The sequence below is a fragment of the Rhipicephalus microplus genome, chromosome 8, assembly GCF_043290135.1.
Source record: "Rhipicephalus microplus isolate Deutch F79 chromosome 8, USDA_Rmic, whole genome shotgun sequence".
In the NCBI taxonomy this organism is placed as follows: domain Eukaryota; kingdom Metazoa; phylum Arthropoda; class Arachnida; order Ixodida; family Ixodidae; genus Rhipicephalus; species Rhipicephalus microplus.
In genome coordinates, this window is record NC_134707.1 from 32,831,555 (window position 1) to 32,853,288 (window position 21,734).

Below are 21,734 nucleotides of genomic sequence, written 5' to 3' on the forward strand. Positions count from 1 at the left end.
TTATCTGTCGCACTATTTTTAGATGTCAAAGGAGCATATGACAATGTTTCTCACGAAGCCATACTTGACGCCCTCGAGTCAGTTGGTTTGGGTGGGCGAGTGTACCGCTGGATCCAATGCTACCTACATATGAGATCATTGTTTATGCAAACTGATGATGGGCCGACTTCTGAACATTATACACACCGTGGTGTTCCTCAAGGTGGTGTATTGAGCCCCACACTATTCAACCTGGTTCTGATCGGTCTCGTTGAACGCATACCAGATTCCGTGCAGATATCTCTCTATGCAGATGATATTTGTGCCTGGACATCAGGTGTAACACGTCCTCAGGTACGTGCGAGACTCCAGAAAGCAGCGAATTCAATATCGGCGTACCTTAGAGAACAAGGCCTCGAGATTTCTCCTGAGAAATCGGCGCTGGTCGCGTTCACGCGGAAGGCAATGACGTCATATCCCATCGCCATCAATGGACACAGTGTCTGCTACGCCAGGACCCACAGGTTTTTGGGGGTCACGATCGATCGAAATCTCTGCTGGAGTCCCCATGTGGCCACTCTAAAGAAGCGCCTAACGGCCATCGCACAACTTTTCAAGTTCCTCGGAGGCAAAACGTGGGGCACATCAGTGCACGCGATGTTGCATTTGTACAAAACGCTGTTTCTGGGGTACCTGCGGTATAGCTTGCCGGTTTTGACGAACGCTTGCAAAAGCAGTATACGCACAATAGAAAACGCCCAGGGCCAGGCACTCAGAGTTTGTCTTGGATTACCACGCTGTACATCAACAGCGGAAACCATCGCAATCGCCAAAGATCATCCGGCCACAGTGCACATTACTTTGGAGGTGCTTATAGCTCATATTAGACACCTTGCTCGCGCCCCTTCCCACCACCTAGCTTCGCTTCCAGAAGATCGACCGAGTGCCTCCTTCTGTAAGAGAGTATTGACTTTCCGTGAGTGCCTTCCAACAGTCTACACACCTCCGGAACGGATACTAACACCTCCTTGGTGCTTGGACCGACCAAAACTGCGCTTGACAGTGCCGGGGATTCGCAAGAAGGCGGAGCTCTCGGCGCCAGCTTTAAAGCAGATGATTCTACTCATGCTACACGAAGAATACAAAGATCATGTCAAACTTTACACGGATGGCTCGACAACTGTTGGAGGATCTGCAGGAGCTGTGATCTTCCCAGCAAGAGCCGAAACCATCCAGTTCAGAACGTCACACAAGACGACATCGACAGCCGTGGAGCTCGCGGCACTCCGCAGCGCACTCCGCAGGATTGACCAAGAGACACCACAAAAATGGAGCATTTTTACTGATTCGAAACCAGCTCTCCAATGTCTACACAATACTCTACGTCGTGGACCTCAAGATCAATTGGCGCTCGAAATACGACAACTGTACCATCACCTAATAGACGAAGGACATGACATATCTTTTCAGTGGTTACCAGGCCATTGCGGCATCATCGGTAACGAGCATGCCGACAATGCAGCTAAGAATGCTCACAAAAATGGAGTGATGGAACCTATTCCACTATCAAGAAGCGACGCAGCAGCAAAGATTAATACGCTTGCGCAGGATGTCGCAAGGTCTATGCGGAATACGCCCGGTTTTCTCCACACCCGTCTTCACCGCCTGGACCCATGCCTACGACTTACTATTCCATCTGGCCTACCCCGATCCGAGACGACCCTTCTCTGCCGTATGTGGCTTGGGGTGTCTTTCACGAACGCTTTTGCCTGCCGCATCGGAATGAGAGACAGCGCTACATGCGACCATTGCGACAATGACGAAACAATTGAACATATTTTATGTCAGTGCCCCCAGTACAGCTCTCAGCGACAGTCCCTCTCAGCAGTGTTTGCTCGCCTCGACGACCAGCCATTTTCTGAGCAGTCAATCTTGGAATGTCGGAAAGATCGAGCTTCACGCCAGAAAGCAACGAAGGCGCTGATGAAGTTTCTGCGAGCGACCCGCCTCGTTGAACGATTGTGACACTACTGTGTGCGAGTGTGTGTATGTGTGTTTGTGCTTCTCTTCCTCCCTTTCCCCTTACCCTTTCCCCAGTGCAGGGTAGCAAACCGGATATGTTTTCTGGTTAACCTCCCTGCCTTTCCGCATTAAATTTTCTCTCTCTCTCTCTAATAAAAACTCCATTTATCACAGCAGTTTACCACTCCTGAGCCAATCTCAACAGAGTAGACAATCATGCGATGAACTTGCAGCTTGTTTGTCGAGTAATTTTTTTAATGCACGCGTTTTCATATACTGTAAGTATCCGATGCATTTGGTGGCACAGAATGCAGCTTTCTATTCACCATGGTAACGATAAATGGCGCATTTTCTGGGAAGTTGCGCCGCATCAAGGCGTGTTAAATGGAGAAGGGAGAGAAGTAATTGCAGGCAGGCAGGAAATTAGGCGCAGTCGCGGACGATCAGTCTCCTGTCATAGTATGTGCAGCTGCTGGTGAACGGGGTCAACCGGGTCCTCTAAGAGATGTTCCCTTAAAATGATTCTTCGTTTGCTATTGACGCTAAGAACAGTTGAAATTTGTGACTTTTCAGTAACGAAAGGCGGGAAAATATAAAACAGTAAAAAACATGCTTTCAATATATTCCGAATAATGTTTGGACAGTTTGCAAATAAATAAATAGTTGGGTGCGTTGAATTTTCGTATAATCAAGCGCATTATTCATGCTTACAATCACATGATCTCACCTAAAGGCACGTTCACAGAAGCTTACAAAACTAGCACCAGACAAGTCAACATATACGTTGGTGATGCATCCACTGCGTTGCTGATACAGCTTTTTGACAGTGTACTAGTGGCAATGCCACTTGTAGGTGCTTACGCGTCGGGCGAGTCACTCCGAATATCGCAGAATACCGACTCCTTACTTCTTTTTGCGTTATCTGAGGCATGCCCCAAAGCTTTCCGCAAATCGCTTTTTGTAGAGGCCAAGTGTTATAGAGATGTGCTTTTTTTTTTCTGAGCAGTGAGTAAGGTGATTTTTTCCTTTCCCCTTTTTGCTGCACTTTATACAAACATGTACACTTGTTCTTTTTCTGGTATAGTTCCATATTTTAGTCCGTGACAGCGTGAATATGTCAAAGATTTTCACACGTGCTCTTTGGTGTTTGGCGATTTTTTTTGAACGTTTCCTTTCCAGTATTTTCAAGTCGTCTTACGGTTTATTTTGTTTTTCTTTGGTACTTCCCTCGTTTTTCGATAGGCAGTCGCCAGTTTTAGCAGTTTCACTGCTTTTTTTTTCTTTTTAGATAAAGAGAGCATAGCGCCAATTCGTGATATGACAGTTTCAACGGTACGTCAGAATACTACTCCGCAGCACTTACTTATTCTAGCATTTGCTTTTTGAGGGCTCACACAGCGAAAAAAATATCCATTGGACCTACTTATAAAAGCTCTTTGATGTCCCTGAGAAGTGTTATCAGATCACTTATATGTCAGCCATATAATGTCGAAGTACGAGAGTTTAGAAAATATTTGGTGCCCGTATTGCCCGGCAACATTACAATTTCCAGATACTTCCAGTCTAGGAGCACAACCTGATAATACTGCCTCAGATTTTGTCAAAAGTAGTGGTGAGTGCGTCAATATAATTTCTTCAATTTCCCGTTCCTGCTGAACAAAGCAAGGCTTCAAATAAGCTGCCCATTTTAAAGAAATCCTGCAATCCTAGGCAGGACAGACCGAAAGCGACCACCATCAGCGTAGGCTGGATGACCTCTCTATAGAGACTGTCGGGATCCGGTCGGATACTCGGCTCTGCGTACATTGAGGATGGGCAAGCGCTTATTTATTTCATAGACAAGGTCTTACGCGACCATGTCTATTTACAAAAGCAACGAGAATCGTGACAATCTTGAAGAATAAAACGACATCTCTCTCGGAATATGCTGTTTAAATTGTAATCTCCGAAAGCAGGCTAACATCAACCCTGCGACTACGCCAAGAGGTGGGCGTACCATTTCGAAAGATGACATTTTCTTGACAAGAAACCTTCAACAATAAAAATCTATCTCACGCTACACAATGTGACTCAGTCAGACATCAGCTTTTTTTACCACATTACACTCGCTCTGAAGCTCGGAGATGCCACGCATTGACCAACATTTGAAGACAAGTCGTAGGTTACGTTAGCGAAGGCGATTTTGAATGAAATTTCGTTTGCCAAAGATGCATCACATCTTAGAATATTTTTGACCTTCCTGACCAGCTAACCCGTTACATGGAAGCTACCTCCTTAGCGTCATGATGCGGTGGTTGAATGAGTTCGAGAAGATTGCCTTGATGTAGTTGCAACTAAGAAGTAATAATTCATCCGCAAAAGTGTGCTTCTTCTATGTTCTCCAATAAACTTTGCAAACAGTGAAAGATTTTTTTCTCAATCACTGACAACAAAATACACAACGAACAAAACAATGCCGAGTATTATGTTAGAAGAATTATGAAACAGACAGGTGTATTCTTAGAGACAGCCTTCCTTACAACACAGGTAAAGAAAATCTTTGTTACCTTTTTTTAATTTGAACTTCTCAACGTTATCTTGGTGACTGAAGCAATGTCGGTAAATCTAACGGTACCAGAATTAGTGCTTCATAGTATTTGCTATTCTCTGGAAGAAAGAGAAGTGCTATTTCACTCTCACTCGCAAGTCTGATGGCCGCCAGGATTCATCCATTCGGAGTTTCCTAGAAGTTTATGCAAATAAACCCCTTGCGGCCGCTCATAATCGGAATCCTTCAATCAGCGCATTCATATTTTAGGGGCGAAGCTCTTTAAGCCGTGGGTTGTTCTACTACTACTACTACTACTACTACTACTACTACTACTACTACTACTACTACTACTACTACTATGTAGTAGTAGTAGTAGTAGTAGTAGTAGTAGTAATAGTAGTAGTAGTAGTAATATGTAGCCACATTGAGTTTACGAGTTGTTCCATAGATGACGTTGTGTGTATATGTCCTTGGGAGTAATAAAACTAGACAGTGTTAATGGTTTCCACGTATATCCACGGAGTGAATGATCATGAGCGGGGCATGGCGTCCATCCGTCCGTTCCTCCATCCGTGTGTATATTCAATTATCTGTCCGCATTTCCATCCGTTTGTCCGTTCATGCTTTCATTCGTTCATCCATACATCCGTGCTTTTGATTGATATGTGGGGTTTAACGTCCCAAAACCACCATATGATTATAAAAGACGCCATAGTGGAGGGCTCCGGTAATTTAGACTACCAGGGGTTCTTTAATGTGCACCCAAATCTGAGCACACGGAGCTACAATATTTCCGCCTCCTTCGGAAATGCAGCCGCCGCTGCCAAGGTTCGATCCCGCGACCTGCGGGTGAACAGCTGAGTACCTTAGCCACTATACCACCGCTTCGGGGACCGTGCTTCTTTCCGTCCATCCGTCCATGCATCCATATGTCTGTCCATTCATCTGCCTGTGTGTGTACTTCTGTTCGTCCGTCCACGCATTCATTCGCCCATCTGTCTGTCCGTCTGTCAGTCCGTCCAACCATCCCTCCATCCGTTCACGCTTCCGTCCAATCGTGCTTCCATCCGTTCGTCCGTGCGTCCATGCTTCTGTCCGTCTGTCGGTGCGTGCGTGCTTTTGCCAGTCCTTCCGTCCATGCATCCTTTCGTCCATCTGTATGTCCGTCTGTGTGTCCATCCATGCTTCGGTCCGTTTGTATGTGCAACCGTGCTTCCGTCCATGCATTCGTGCGTTCTTCCATGCGTTCGTCCATCCGTGTTTCAGTCCATTCATCCGTGAGTCTGTCCATGCATCCGTGCACCCTTTCGTGCCTCTGAAGTCCAGACACATGAACGGGTGGACACACGGACGGACCATGACGCACGCTTCGCCCCACTCATCGTCATTCACTCCTTTGATATGCTGATTTCTCTACATTTCGCACCAATTCTGTGCACTTTTTTTAGACGCAAGTGAAACAACTCCAAAAGGTCTAAACGATTACATATTCCCAAACTACAGCCTGCCTCATTATCATACTGTAGTTTTAGCAGGTAATACCACAGAAACGTTTTCACACACGTGTTTCCAAAGATTGGAAAATCAGAGTAATGGCTCCCAACAATTCGAAATCATCTACAAACTGCAATAGTAGACTCTGGTTACATTTGACTGGACATCTACGCGGAGAAACCTGGCGTTTTAAAGCCGATAAAGCTTACAACGTCTTCTTTATAGTTTTTCGTGTTTCTGTCATGTAGTTTCTGTGAACAATCACGTATATATGCCCCTGTCTGCCACTCAATCTGCTGACCATTCCTATTTCACAGTCTTGATCGTTCCATGCCGCTCGCTTCGACAAGCCAACACGACACATTTTGTAATATGAAGAGACATACGGGTGCACTTTCTCTCTTCATCTTTTCTGACAAACTCCAGATGGAAAGCCTGGCAGCAAAGCTGCGATTGAATTTCGATCGTTTGCCTTGCTCTACATTTCGATCGAATATCTGTCCCGTTTCTCATTTCCCGCCACTGGTACAGAAGTAAGGCAGATTTCAAAAACTAAAGCTTACCAAAGCGACTCCTGCCTTCTTGAGGACCTGTAATTTATTGTTTGTTTTCGCTTTGCAGTGAGCACCGGACAAACGAGACCATTTTGCGAAGTAGAGCTCTTAACTTTGCGAACGTTAAGGAGCAATACATTGTTTTTTTATGCTTTACTCCTGACTATCGTCTTTTGTTTTCCACGCTAAGGAGATGTATATTGCCTGTTTTGTCTTTATTGTGTGAAAAGGTTAAATCGGCCAGACATGGCTTATATATTACTAGTGTGGGGTGTCTGAAACAAGGGGGAAAATGGAAGGGATGAGACCTATCGACTGAAAATTTTACAGAGACTAGGAAAGCATTTCCTCTAGCGAAAATCTCCTAAATGAACAAAATTAGGTGAAAGTAACTTTATTCCACCTTGACGTGAGGGTATGAAGCTATTGTCTATAGCCAGTCGATGTTAAGAAATAGTGCGAATTCTTCCTTCATGACAGTACTACAGTACTCACAGGGTCCCTCGTGTATTTAACGAATACGACTGGCAAACCTTTGAGATTGCCCAAGACGGCTCGAACCAGAAAAGCTCGTGTGGACACTACTTGGAACATACTGTAGGCAAAGGCTGCGCTGCAAAGTTACAAAGCAGAAAGCCATCTCTTTTCCTACAATCAGTGCATTCTCCAGCACTCCCCCCCCCCCCCACCTTTCCTCGGCCAAAAGCGTTCTTCACCTAACTTCGTTGTGTATGGTGTCGAGGCTTGGATGTATTCTAAGTTGTCCAGAGTTCCCTCTTACGTTTAAACGAACAAATACACCATATAAAGTGGACGAAGGACTGACCGTCGCCGTAGCTCAGCGGTAGAACATCAAACGCGTTATTCTAAGGTCTCTGGTTCGGATACTGCCTGCGGCAAGTTATCTTTCCGTCCACTTTTTTCTTCACATATCTATTACGATTAGTTCTGATAACACCCCTTACACTTTCCTTAGCGTCGTCGTCCGTTAGTTCTCATTATTATTTTGTCTGAAAAAAACGAGTGCTTAAATTTACACTTCTGCAGCTTCGGTTACGTCACTTCATTGCCTCGTTCATACGGGAGGTAGGCAGGATAAACATTGGTCATTGAGGATAACTTACTGGATTCCAGAAAAGGTAAACGCATGAAGGTGAGATAGAAACTTAGGTGGGTAAAGTTGTAACGTGGCAGCGGAAAGTACAAGACGGGGTTGATTGTCGCATAATGGTAGAGGCCTTTGCCTTGCAGTGGGCGCAGTGGTGGTGATGATGATGATGATGATGATGATGATGACATAACTTAGCTCGCACTGCCTCCCGGATCAATTGACCTTCGCTCACGCCTGAATTTTATCGGAGGGCGTCTTCAGCTGACGTCAGAGCGATGGTATAAAGAAGTCCCACTGTCGACAGAAGCTTTGAAGATCTCTATAGCAATGGAGACGTCATAGAAACGTATTTTTCTTCCCGTGACTTGATTATTCGTTCATGTTCACTACGCTGACGCTTCTGAGTATCACTTACAACGTTTGTTGAGGTATCTGAGGTTCTCGCATTGCACTATACTCTTTTAACGAACGAGAAAACTAAGCTTCCAATCGAAGCAGCTGAGTTCCCTTGAGAGTTTTTTACATTTTGAAGCTGTGAAGGATAAAACTGCCTAATATCATGCGATAACTTTATGCGAAAGCGAAGTCACGGCTCGTAAAATAACTTTATTGCACGCCAAAATCTTCCTATAGGCTCACAATATAAGAGCAACCACAGAAATATATCTTTATGCCTGAAATACCCAGGCATACAACGGTGGTCCATGACCAGTATTGAAATGAGTGACGTTTTCTTGACTGCTGCGTCCTATACTTTTTCATGAGCACGCTGGGTTCTCGAAGTCGTTGCAATAAAGGGTACACGCGGAAAACATTTGCCAAGTATTAGGTTTTCATCACTCATAGACCATTTTAGACTGCCTTTATTGATATAGGGAGCGAAGGGCAGCTACTGTTTTGAGCAAAGTGAATTGCATGCCATCGTAATCATGCCATCGGTTGGATGGTGTGAACGGCGGATGAAGGGAGTGTTGAACGGCCCATGGTTAACCTGGCCCGGTGAATCAAGAAACGCCGCATTATGCACGGCACTTCGCGAAGTTTAGGAAGTGAGCGATGGCCAGTTAGCGCAGCAAATGGTGACGAGCGGCGTAGAAAGCCGTTTACAGGGCGGGCTACGAGATGAAGCCATTATTTCCAATCGCCCATTCTCAGTCAGGCCGCTATGGGAACACACTCACGCAGTGTGCTCTTGTTACGCGCTCCTAGGGTATCTGTGGAAGACACGCACCAGCATGGTTGTTTCGTCGAAGGCCCTGGGCAACAACGTTCGTTCGATAGATGTAGGATGGTGTGCTGTAAGCTTGCACGAATAGTTGCGTGCAGGGAAGCGGTGGCCTACGGCAGGCCCCGTCTGGAGTCGAGTCGTGCAGGAAACGCCTGCTCATTGAGTAGAGCGTATACACCTGACGTAGGCTACCGTTTCGAAGCGTGCGTCTGCATTGACGTAACGCGAACATGGTTAGCGAGAAACGCTGGAGGTGTATGCGTAGTGTCCCGGTGCCGTATACTAGAAATGTTATCTTCATTGGCGTGAGCGATGCGAAAGGCGATTTTCATTGCCAGTTTCCATCAATGAAAAACCTATGACGGGCACCTGATTTGAGTACGATGCTGCACAGAACACGAAAGATCGCCCATGACGCTATAGGGAATGGCGTTACGCAGATATTACCCCTTTCGCAGGCGTTAATAACTGGAGCTAGCGTGGTTTACAAGTTCGGACACGCGATGACTCGGCAGTCTCAAGACGTCGGCAACTCGACGTGGTCATATGCAGAGCATGTACGAGGCACAAAATGTTTTGAAAGCGTTGCTTCGTTCATTTTTTGGGCCTTGTTGTTGCGAACGCACTCGTAAGCGCGTACGCAAGGATCTGCTCACCGAATGACTTTGGCGATGATGGTTGGACTTGCGAAGGAGTACATACTACATGTAATCTGCCATACTAACTAAAAAATATATAAGCACGTGGGTGACTATTCTGCGGAAAGTGGAGTTTGTCCTGCAATGTATATGAAGGTGACATATTTTAACGAAAACAACTAAGCAATGTACGGTTTTACCTATAGATCGCATAGTTACAGTAAAATGGTAGAAGCACTTATCAATTAAATTGAAATGAAAGAAAGATTTATACAAGTCAGTGACTATGTGAAAAAACGTGCGCCTAATACTATCACTCGAATGCCTTACGTTATGACACCATACGGTCTCTAAAGTCCGTACCAATTCTGACATGGGCATAAGAATTCAAGGTAGTGCGTCGATGTAGCTGGGAAAGAAAGTTGCTAATTTATACGTGTCTTCATTGGCCGTAAACTGAAGCACTTCATTCTATTACTGCATAGCAAATGCCTGTACAGTCCATGCCATCTTACCCTTCTCAATGCGACGTATGTAATCCTTTTGAAAACGAATAAGATGTTATTTTACCGAAGTATTTATTCACAATACATGAGCCACATCCAGAAATGTTATAAACAGCAAGAAACCGATGCTGAAAACTGCCTAAGGGTTTTCGGTCTAATATATCCTAACAGAAAAAAAAAACAGCTTGCCTGCAGTCAGGCTGGGTTAAACTGCGATAGAAAATTTAAAAATATATATATTGATGACAAGATATGACAATATTTCAAAGTGTAATGAGGTCTGACAATCTCTTTCGAAATTCAGTATCTCATTTGAGCTCGTTTGAGCAATGATGAAAATGTTCAATTCTTGCTCCCTGCCGCACGTGATGAAAAGAGTAGCCTGGAAAATTTCGTCTTCCAGTGCATTCGCTTAGACATGGAAAAAGACAAGGTGAAGGCACAATCACTAAAGTATAAATAATGCCCGATGAAGTCAGCAAACTCAAGGCTCAGGATGTGAACCTACTTTTGGAATACGCCAAGTTTAATATACGTTCGGTTGAAAAACTCTATGCATGAAGACTCGCGAAGTAAATTGATTGAAAGATTTCTGTGAAGCCGGGTGCACCAAGACCTCCACAGGTAAACCGGGGTTGAGATATTAGACTGGGTACATTGCGCAGTTTTTTTTAACTATTTCTCAAGGAACTCTGAAAGAACCGCGGGATACCAGTGACTGCCATCGGTAGACATCAAAGCGACTACTCGAGCGGGTCTATAACATCTTTAAAAAACACACCACCAAGACACACAATACACCTCATTGCAACTGCTAGAGATGTCTGGCCTCATTGTGGATGCTTTTTATCACTGTTTATCTCTTTAAGCTGAGTATGATAAAACCAGCAGCACTTGGTTGATGAAGATGGCGGTCTTTCTAGCCGAGGATCGAACATGGCTGCTACGCAAGAAAGAGAAGAAAGCAAAGGAGAAGCAGGGAGGGCTTTCACATACACATATAAGACAGCTGAAGCAGCCCTGCAAATAAAGCATCGCTATGGTTTCAGATATTGATCCTATGGGCATAACAAGCTTTGGTACAGTTTTATTGGTTAACGTTAATAAAATCACTTCTTTTCCCTTTAGATCATTTTAGGAAGCTGCCAGCCGGATATGTCATACGTACAATTTTACACGTTTGTATCGACGGTTAACAGCGTTTCCAAACATAATGACATTCAAGATAGGAGCGTCTCCATCAGTGAATACTACTTAAGCAGCAAGCTAGTGACAAAAAAAAACGCATGTTTAGACCAGCGCGAAGTAAATGCGTGTTGAGTAATATGCTTCCCAATGACTGCGTACCTCCTTCATAAGATACAAATTGATGGCGCCTTAGCAGTTCAGCACACTTATTTAATAGCTACATCTGTATCAAGTCACCTTGACGGTTGAGTAGGAGCTCAGCTGCGAAATTTCACTTAGAAATACGTTGCAAGTCAGTTGCTCCTGACGCAGTTGACAAAGACAGCTACTTTGTTTTGTTTCTTGCTATGTTGAAAGGCTTTTGTAGTCGTTATTATGCTGCTATGGAGGTTCTTTACTATGTCGACTAGAGTCAGGTGAAGGTAGGGTATTGCCTAATTAGGTTGATGGCGCTTAAGATGTCTTCACACCTACCACCGTGAAGGCTTGTTGAGGCAATCGTGAAATACAAACCCACTCATATGCAAGGAGCGTGCGATATTTTTCAGGCTGTCGGACACACTTTAAAATCAGTTATGATTGTACCAGAACAGCTTTTGTGGAAAGAGGAGGAGACAAGTGTGTGCCCTAGTACAGTCGAACATAAAGCGCCACTATATTGTGAATCAATTAAGAAACAACTTTTATAGGTGTGAGAGACTCTTTTATTCAGTGAGTAAGACAATGTAAATACTGTGGTTTAGTGTAAAATACGAGCAGGATCAGTGGATGCCTATGGTATAGATAAAAGAAAAACGAAGTATTTGCACCAATAGTGCAGATATCATCTGATGCTAGCCGGACACTTGGATAGGGCGGGTGCGCTCATCTGGCTTGAACAAATTTCACTAAACAGTGATTTCTGCCACCAGGTTAAGCCATGCTTTTTGGGAGAGACAACCAACTTTGACACTTTTCGCTTCTGAAACCGCCAGAACTGTAAAAACACATTGCAAACTAAGAGACTGACGCCTCGCAAAAATAAAGGCACTTAGAATGTCCTGTTATAAAGTAGTGATGCATAGCCAGTAAATGTATTGACCTGTCTGTATTCTCTTTTTGCGTCTAGGCATGAATAATCAGATTAGAAACTATGGTATCGACTCGCTTTCATTGCGGCTCCGACGTAATTTTCGAGTTATTAGCGTACCTGTGATCGGCAGGACATGCGCATGAATTGCTGAAGAAGTTATCTTTTGTGGCAGACTTCCTACCTGCTTACGACAGTCTTGTTAATGATCTGCTTACAATGGCCATACAAGTACGAGTGACCAGTATTGTCGCATACTCAGCGCTTTTAGTGCACATTCGTCAACGCTCCACTCTTGCGTTTTAAGCGCTTACCCTACGCAGAAAAGCATGAACGACTATCATGCATGCTTGAAAAACGTGCCACTAAGGCCCTCAAGGTACGCGTACTAAACTGGACCGCAAAGCGACACCGTTAGGATTGCCCTAAGCAGTCTTCCACGCCTAGACAACCAATGCGCAAAAGCCATTTGCTTCCACACGCGAAAAAACATTCTCGCACTCAAATTCTCGGCAGGGTTCTCCGCAAGCGGTGCTGTCCGGCTTATAAAGCCTCTTCAAAGCGTTCGTCATTGGGACATGCCCAATTCTATGCGCCCTCAAAAACAAAAGCCGTGGAAGGCTCAAGTTGTGTCCAACTATATGTGGGCCTTTTACTGCATGCTTATTTTCACATATTGTAGTTTATGTTGTCAACTTGACATGGTCCCAAGACAGTACAAAATTAACACATGAATTAATATTTACAGTCGCAATCATGAAACTCAAAGAAAAAAATTCCAAGCAGTATAGAAATGTTCACGCTTCACAAAGATTCACACGCACTCGTTCGAGGACCAAGAGACATGAACGTCTGAAGTCATGATTCGCTCAGAATGCTGAAATATCCGCCATCTATTTCGATCAGGGTGCTCAGTATCTGCAACAATGACAATTCCAAGCGTGGCTGGACGAAAAAGGCACCGCGTATCCGTGTCAGGTGGCCGGACGATAACGCAGAGATAATGGGCCTTCGGTTTCGTGTTTCTTTCACGAACCTACTACGCACAACAGCTGCACGACTTCGAGCATTGCACCCGCATTGACGATCTGCATGCAACCATTCGCCGGCCGTGCGCGCGGTATCGAGTGTTTTCGACATCACGAGCCGGGTTTCTCCAACACATCTGTCTTCCAAGACGTCATGTCTTGTCAGCCTTTTTTTCTTGTTCTAGTCATATTTTTCAGAGACAGAAATAGATGTGGCCTTCTAGTAGCCCACTTTCGTCTAACGTCCGTTCCCCATTCACGCCCAGACGATCTACGCAAAAATGCGTACTAGAGCTACCAAAGAGAAGGAAGAGAGCAGCTGCCTCTCCTTGTAGCTAATGCAATAACGAAGCAAGCGTAAACACTTTGCGGTAACGCAATATGTTTGCCTCTGCTCCGCTTGACGCGTGGTAGCAGGTTGAATTCCCTGCTGCGCTCGCATCTCTTGATTGAAACCAAACGTTCAAAACGCTAGTTTATATTGGTGAATACCAGAAGGTAATGAAGCCAAGAGCAGTAGAGGCAACGTGAAGTTTACGGTCATAAGTGTATTGTAATAATTGTGGTGTAAACGTGACGAATGTCGACCGAAAAACAATTTGACGCTGGCAGTGACCGATCCTGCGACCTTCCCATATTGTCACTGGTACTTTAACTGGTATGGGTGTTACAAGGGTAATAATATTGATCGCAATCAGGGCGGATTCATATCGGGTTTGTACTCATGGCATGCCTTTCACATGTTTTTATGAGTGATTCTCTAACAAGAACAAAGGACGTAAATTTTGAGGTCTTGTTTTCTAGTTTGAGGCAACCTTAATGAAAACCAGGAGATGGTGAATTCAGGTGAGATATAGAGGAAATAAACTGACAACACACCGCTGTTTTACCCTCGTTGAAGACAAAATGCCGCCGGCAGGGACTGAAGCTTTAGGTTCCGTCACTGCCGAATGCAAGTTGTATTCTTGTCCTCGTTTTTTTTACATTTATATCAAAATTGCTACAACACACTTGAAGCAAGCCTGTACAGTTAACGCCCCCGCACATTCTTTGGCTTTATTATATGCAGGCTTTCTTTAGGGTGAACGTCCTACCCGAGACTGTCTCATAGTATCGACTATTCGGGATCCTTAGTCCAACAACTAAGCGCAATCGGAGTGTTTTCATGCGGGTCATTTTAGTATTCGGCCATGACAAAGGCCAGCACGGCGGTGATTAACGTTGTGACTAATTGCTCATAATGATAACACCAAGCCATGGCACGCTTTGTCGTTCTAGTGAGTCACTCCTTAAGCCAACTGCAAGAAAAAAAATTCCCGCTCGCGCACGTGGTTTATGGACCATAAAGATGTGTTCGAAAACGCTCGGCACGCCGAGGGGAAGGAATGCGTAGCATTAGCAAGGTTCAGGATCTCGCTCCGGTTGTGTATGACGTGTGTGAAACATTCCACGTGGTGTCATCAAACGGCACATTGTAGCATAATGCTCAGCTTCCTCTGAGCTCATCGAGATAAACAGAACGATATGAAACGTGACTTCTTATTCCGAATGGCGTATAACAAAATAGCCGGCTAAGTGACGTCAATGCGTATTAAACGTGAACATTATCGTTATAAAAAGAACTGCGAAATTCTTTTGCAGAAAGAGCCACAAGAGTTGGCGAAGCATTCCACTTACGTGAAAGTCATGTTTGAATTGGTAGTCGGTACAACCGCTTCTTCATAGCGGTTCGCGTGGCAGGCCCGACAGCGGTAGATAAAAGGGCAATAAAGCAGCGATGCGTGTGCAACACCATAATCTACGTCAGGTCCAAACATGACCAGCATTCGACGTTTACACAAGACAGTTTACGGTCCTGGTGTGAGAACACAGGAACATGCAATGACGGCCTCTAAAATTTCTTTTCTTTGTTTTATATCTGACCTTTGGCCCATATTTTTAGACTCTCTATGTGAATGTGTATTTCTCTAACCACCGAGTGGGACTTCTTCATCGCCTATATTACATTGCTGTTCGTCTAACGGCCAGGTGTTGCTGCGACAAGGGTCAAGTTTGTATAGGTGAGCAAAACGCTTCAGGTATTGTTCGATTGCGAAAGTTCCGGGAAAGCCTAGAGCAAATCTGCTTTTTTTTAACATTTTCTATCTTCACTGCGACTTTTGCTATCAGAACTAATTTTAAAAACTCCATGAATACGTACATTAGTACATTACATCTCTTTTATTGTACTATCTTCACTTCTTTTCGAAACTTTCTGATAACACTAAGAAATTCGCACTATATATTTGATACCGTGAATTTACTTATACGTACCTGCCATTATTTCGGTAATTCATTCATGATTATTTTGTGAGTTATTACCTTTCAAGGTCATAAGCTCTAGCACTGGCTTTCGCCGATCATTGTGTTTGTAAACTGATCAAGTTGCCCTTGCGCAATTTTGATCTATAAACGTTTAATTCACATTGTAAGATAAAAAAAAGTTGAATAGACTTACGCAAGACACACAACAATTAAAACTTTAGAACTTGAGGCACTGCATGAAATGTGCTGCAGAACGACAAACACTTTTTTTCTCTAAATGAGGCTACTTGGGCACCCTACGTTACCAAAGGAGGGTGACCGGAAAGGATGGGTGTTAACCTCCTTCCCTGGAGATTTTGCCATTCGGCATCTGTACTCATACATAGATCATATAGATACACATGCAAACAAACATTCGTAAAGTATTAATAAATAGAGCCCCCCCCCCCTCCCCTTCTCGACAAAAATATCTGGTTCTGCATCTCTACTATATCAAAGACTGCTTGAAGTTTTGTGGAAGCTCCTTCAAGCGTGACAGCGTGTAACACAAACCCAGGAAGCGACAACTTCTTGCAGCAGTCTTATAAATTGATGCATGGCAGCAACTTACACCGTAGCTCAGAGACGTTCAGCTCGATGATGAAATACCTTCGTCGACCCTATTGTTTCTAGACTTGCATTCTATTAATCTAGAACTTCACCCACAGGGCATGAGTCTCGTATCATGTGTGCCGAACTAACTTAAATGTTTCTACGCTTGTAATAGAAGGAAAGCAACAACTATGCTAATGTGAATGAATGAATGAATAAATAAACTTTATTTAAAGTCCGGCAGTTTTCACCGGCCGAGGTGCGGCGAGAGGGGATTAACCCCTGTCTCTTCCCGCTCTATATCGATTATGATGGCGGTGCCTCAGGTGACCGCTCAAAGTCCTTGAATTTTTATTGTAGAACACTGATAATCAGTCTACATTTGGTGACATTTGGTGACATTTCTATTACTGCAGAAAGCACTTGCCATGACAAATCTCGTGATCTGCAGCCAATGGGCCGGAGTTCAAGCGGCATACTACGATCATTTCAACAGATATTAGGGGATGGCTCGCGTACCGCTTTAAGACTTCTAATTAAGATCATAGTGCTGAAACAACCGCGGCATGACAAAGGGGTTCGTGCATTAGGGAGTATACCATGGTGACCAGGGTGAAGCGCTCCCAGATATAATGAATATTCCAAATAACAAATTTGCCATCACGTAGTAATTATGAAGAGGCTCTGAGAACAAGTTCTTGGTTGATGTCGGTGCACTGAAAATGAAAAAAATCTGAACCCAATTATTGTAGTGTCTGCTCCTAACACCTTTTTCCAAACTTTTTTTTTTTTCAAAATTGATGGATATGGCATTTTTTCCGTAAAAGAAGCCTGACACCCAATACAACAGCATGAAAAAATATTTACAAAACTGGTGACAAAAGGAACAGACAAGTGATGATCCAGACTGACTCATTTTACAAACTATGTCTATTATTAGAATTTACAGGAAAAATGTTAATAAGCGAATTTTCCAGATGAATGTTTTGCCTAGTGGTTGTTCACAATAAGGTCCAGGCTCTAGTAATGAAATGAGGGGAGTCCTCGTCAAAAATTTCTGTGAACGCAACGTATTTCTACATACCCCGGAATTAACGAAGGAATAGTGCACGCCTTTCACGGAATGCTGGAAGAATGTCAGTTATAGGCCGGACGGGTCATTGCGATGAAAATTGAAACAAATTGCCCGTTCCTTTTTTTTCTGGTTTTTTCCAGTAATGAGTGCATATTTCATGACCAAAACGCAATCCCGGTAATGAGGGAAAGTATAAGTATGTCTGTATAGCTCCACGGCCGAAATTTTTAGAGACCATAAAATTTGTCATGCTTTACTTTTTTTCAGTTCAATATTTTCATTTTCGATGCCGTGAAAAAGATATATTTCAGTAAACTAAAATAAAAGTAGGAACACAGCTTAGCAGGCCGACTAGGTAACATTTTTCTTGGGGGACTTTAAGCGGCAAACCAAAGTTCACTTCAGAAGACAAAGTTTGGAGAAGTGTGACACTTGCCGGTGAAGCTTGTAAGGTACTAAGGCAGGCGGGAAGTTTGCTTTCCTGCAAGTGTTTGATGAGCCAAGCAATCAACGTAGCAATATTTACGCTCTTCCTCTCATACTTAATTTCTAAGACGTACGAGAAGGTACGCATACTGTAATAAGTGATAATATTTCAATCGATCATATCCGCGAGTTGCCGAAAATAAATTAGGTTTTTAATTTTGGTCTAACTGCGTTGACTTGCCCCGCTGCGGTGGTCTAGTGGCTAAGGTACTCGGCTGCTGACCCGCAGGGCGCGGGTTCGAATCCCGGCTGCGGCGGCTGCATTTCCGATGGAGGCGGAAATGTTGTAGGCCCGTGTGCTCAGATTTGGGTGCACGTTAAAGAACCCCAGGTGGTCTAAATTTCCGGAGCCCTCCACTACGGCGTCTCTCATAATCATATAGTGGTTTTGGGACGTTAAACCCCACATATCAATCATAACTGCGTTGACTTGAATACGGTAGGCTGCCATGTACATTGTATATACGAGGCGGGTCGTTCTATATCAGTTTCACCACCTTTTGTTATTAAAAAGTTTCTTCTTTTGTGTGGCTGCCTTCACTAGCCTTATAGAAATCAATATAATTGCTCTCCATTTCTTGGTAAAGAAATACAGTGTACAGAGGTTTATGCCCTGAGTGAGCATCTGTCTTCATAAAACTCTATGGCCCTTAAGGAGCTTTGTAATGTAAAACGTAAGGTTTACGCAATATTTTTACGTTATGAAATTGTCTTTTTCGCAAATGTTCAAAGTTGGATTCTGTTTGAACGTAGTACTTATAAGCATGTGTGCAGAGCCTACATGCCACTTTTACCAACCAGAACATCATTACCACGAAGATGGCAAATAATGCGGATGCTTTGGAAGAAACTATACTTTACGACATAAATGATGTCGCTGTCAAAGCACGCAAGGTTGTCGATAGTTCAATTCCATTCAACGGCAGCCGTAAAGCACATCATTCATCTACAGATGGAGCTGCAGGCATCATGTGAGGCCCTCAACGCGGAAACAAACGCGGCGCCGGGACCACTAAGGACATTGCGTGTAATCACGTCGCCAGCCAGCACGGTTTACGAGGACGAGGAGCACGCAAATAAGATTCTGAAACTTTCAATCGCGGAAAAAAAAGTGGTAGCGAGAACAACGAGAGGAACGAGATTGTATACGTGTTTTGCCACTTCGACGTGACACACCCCGTTTCTTTCCCCCTTTATTGTTAGCACAGTAGATCGCACCACATGTCTCAGATTTGTCGCCTAGCCGTTTCACGAGTTAGTGCAAATACAGGGTGGGGTGGGGTAGCCACGTGTTCTTGCGGGAAGCCCCCTCTGAGAAATCTTGTCATTCTTGTCATGACATTGTGTAGCTACACGCAAGTGTGATATATGATTAGGGTTAGAAACGCTTTCGGGGCTACGCTTTCAAACAAACACCTTTTCCAAAACGTTCAACCGGTAGCTCTCAGGTACTCCTGGACTGCTTTTGTAGCCATCTAAGTTAAGCTGTAGTTACTTCTTGGCAGTTAGGGTGTAGTTATTTCTTCGTCTTTCCTTCTTCAACCATCGTTTGCTCGTGACCGCAATCTGAATTGGCAAGGCAATGCATTTTTTATCACGTCACACGCTTTCCCAAAGGTTGTGCTACGTCTACCAACGTCACCGACCTCGCGTCGACCAATCAGAGAGCACCTTCGTCCGAAACGGTAACGCCTCTTCACTGGCCCGTTACGGTGTCCCGTTACTCCACCCGTTTGCAACGTCTAAAAACGCCGTTTAAAAAGGCACGGCTTTAGAGATACGCTACTCACAGCGTCAAGCGCTCGCCTACCGGTAGGAACCGTTCAGGGAGACGGTGGTAAGCGAGCGCTGTTATCACCCAGTCGAAGAACTTTTTCGGCGGAAAGAGAGGAAACAAAACGAAGACATTTTGGATCACTATTGATGGGCGAAAAAGTTCACGCAGTTAATTAGGACTCGTGCGAAGCTGAGCAACGCTTCCCGTTGACGAAAGATAACGGTGACAGATTCAGCGAATTCAGCGCTGGAAAAACGGTGTGGTTGTCTGACGTTCCAGAACTCTTTTTTTTTTCCACCGATGGTTTGAGAAGTGCAGGTTTTCACCACAGCTTAGATTGAAAGGACGAACAACATCGGCAACTATAATATATTTTATTTATACGTTCTTATCTTTGCTGATTTTGGCCTCGCGAACGTAGACACCCAACCTCCACGCCCATACATCATCTTTCCCAAGATTCGGTGAGTCTTGAATTCTGCTTTCCATTTTATTTGTTTTACGTTTAACTTGGATAAAGATGGGACGCTAACGTCATCTCCCTACCAAGCCTATTCGGATAAGATTGCGTGCATTGCACATCCCGATTGGAAAAGATATCTACCAGTTGAAAGCGAACAAAATTGACATAAAAGTGTGTAACCTCCACTCAAACGTGTATGGCGCTCAGTGAAGTATGCACATTTTTCTATTTCCGTCGCATCCAGTTCTCACTCGGCAATGAGAACGCCGTCTTGATTATATGTGGCGGAGCAATAATGGCATCGCCATCGTAGGTTTATTTCAAGGAAAGGAAAGTGTTTGCTTTTCTGAATTTTTTACTATCCTTAAAGATAGAACGTGCGAAAGAGTTGAGGAGCGAAATTTTTTCAGCAGTATCAGCTAGTCTCGGCCATACAGGTATTGAGACAGCGTAGCTTACGAGGAACTTTTGCAGAATTGACGTAGTAAATTATACTCAGTTCCCGTCTTCGCCATCAACTAATACATGTGCTTTTAAAACACTGTGAAATGCGCAAAAATTGAATAGCTCATCCATAACCAGTTTACTTCAGATTCTTTGAAGACTTTTCTTTGGTAGGCTGCAGTTGTAGGCTGTAAATATTTACTGCATAGTTCGAAACGAATTAAATTGATCGTTATTATGAGGTAGTCTATCTTCCCTACACTTTCAAAAGTACGTGACAGTGCCTTAAAACAGTGTGGGAAAGGAGGAAGGACGAGGAGGTTAGCCAGTTCTAAGCAGTGTGAATTTTTCTTTCACCGGATTTGTGCAAAGCAACAGACAAACTTAGATCACACAGCGTAACTAATCATTCATGTGCAATGAAGAGACAGGACCAAAAAAAAAAAAAAAAGCCAGTTTGGCAAGACTGCTGCCAATCCTGTAATATAAGGAGCTGGGTAGCTTTCTTTTATCTATATGTTCTCTTTCGTTCCTCCTCTCCCTCTTCCTTTTTCTTTTTTCAATATTCTTTCTTTCATCTATATTTAATTCTATTTAGTTCTGTTTTGCTTGCTATTTTTTTTTCTTTTTTTTTCTCGTTTTATTTCTCCCTTGCTTCCGATGAAGTGAATTTGAATAAGGAGAAAAAGAGAAAAGTGCCGCGCCATAGCTGTGAGCCGCACATAATAAAAAAAAGAGGGAAGCAATAAAGAATACCGTGTAAAGTGCTGCATCATAACTATCTCTTGTGAATTTCTGAAAAAAAAAAAAAGCTCGGTAGAATGTGGTGTTCTCCCTGGCTTCCTTCCCTCTTTTATTCATACTAGGTGTTGCCTGCACTACGCCAAGGGATGATAACATAGGACAGGCCAGAGTGCTAAAGTGCTGCGCACTCAAAAAGAACAGGCTGTTGCGTCACTTCCTTCATTATTAATTAACGTACCACGTAATGTACTAGATACCGACCGGAAGCTCGACGACAGTCAAATTTCTTCGTTATAAGCAGCACTTTATTGATGACCTAATTAAGAGTGCCCTATATGTTGCTCGTTTCTGTGCACGAATTTAGTAAACCCCCGTAGTAGGAAATGACGTCATTCGAAGCTTCTATGTTAAGAAAGAGAGAGCGCTATTTTTGTACGCATCATGTTTCTAATAATGAGCTTGTGAGCATAATATTTGAATGAAGAGCAAGTGACGTCGTAAAG

At 43.8% G+C, this 21,734-nt stretch overlaps 1 protein-coding gene across 3 annotated transcripts in view; it reads left to right on the forward strand.

Moving 5' to 3' along the window:
* The window catches only part of FMRFa (FMRFamide related propeptide), a 179,097-nt gene that overhangs the window by 67,984 nt on the left and 89,379 nt on the right, over positions 1-21,734 (forward strand). For 2 of the 3 annotated variants that reach the window (XM_075871475.1, XM_075871477.1), the window contains exon 1: positions 19,605-20,044. The exons of the other annotated variant lie outside the window; for it this stretch is intronic. The gene's annotated coding sequence lies outside the window, so the exon portion shown is untranslated. Of the gene's footprint in view, positions 1-19,604; positions 20,045-21,734 lie in introns of those variants that run through there. 3 annotated transcript variants of the gene reach the window in all.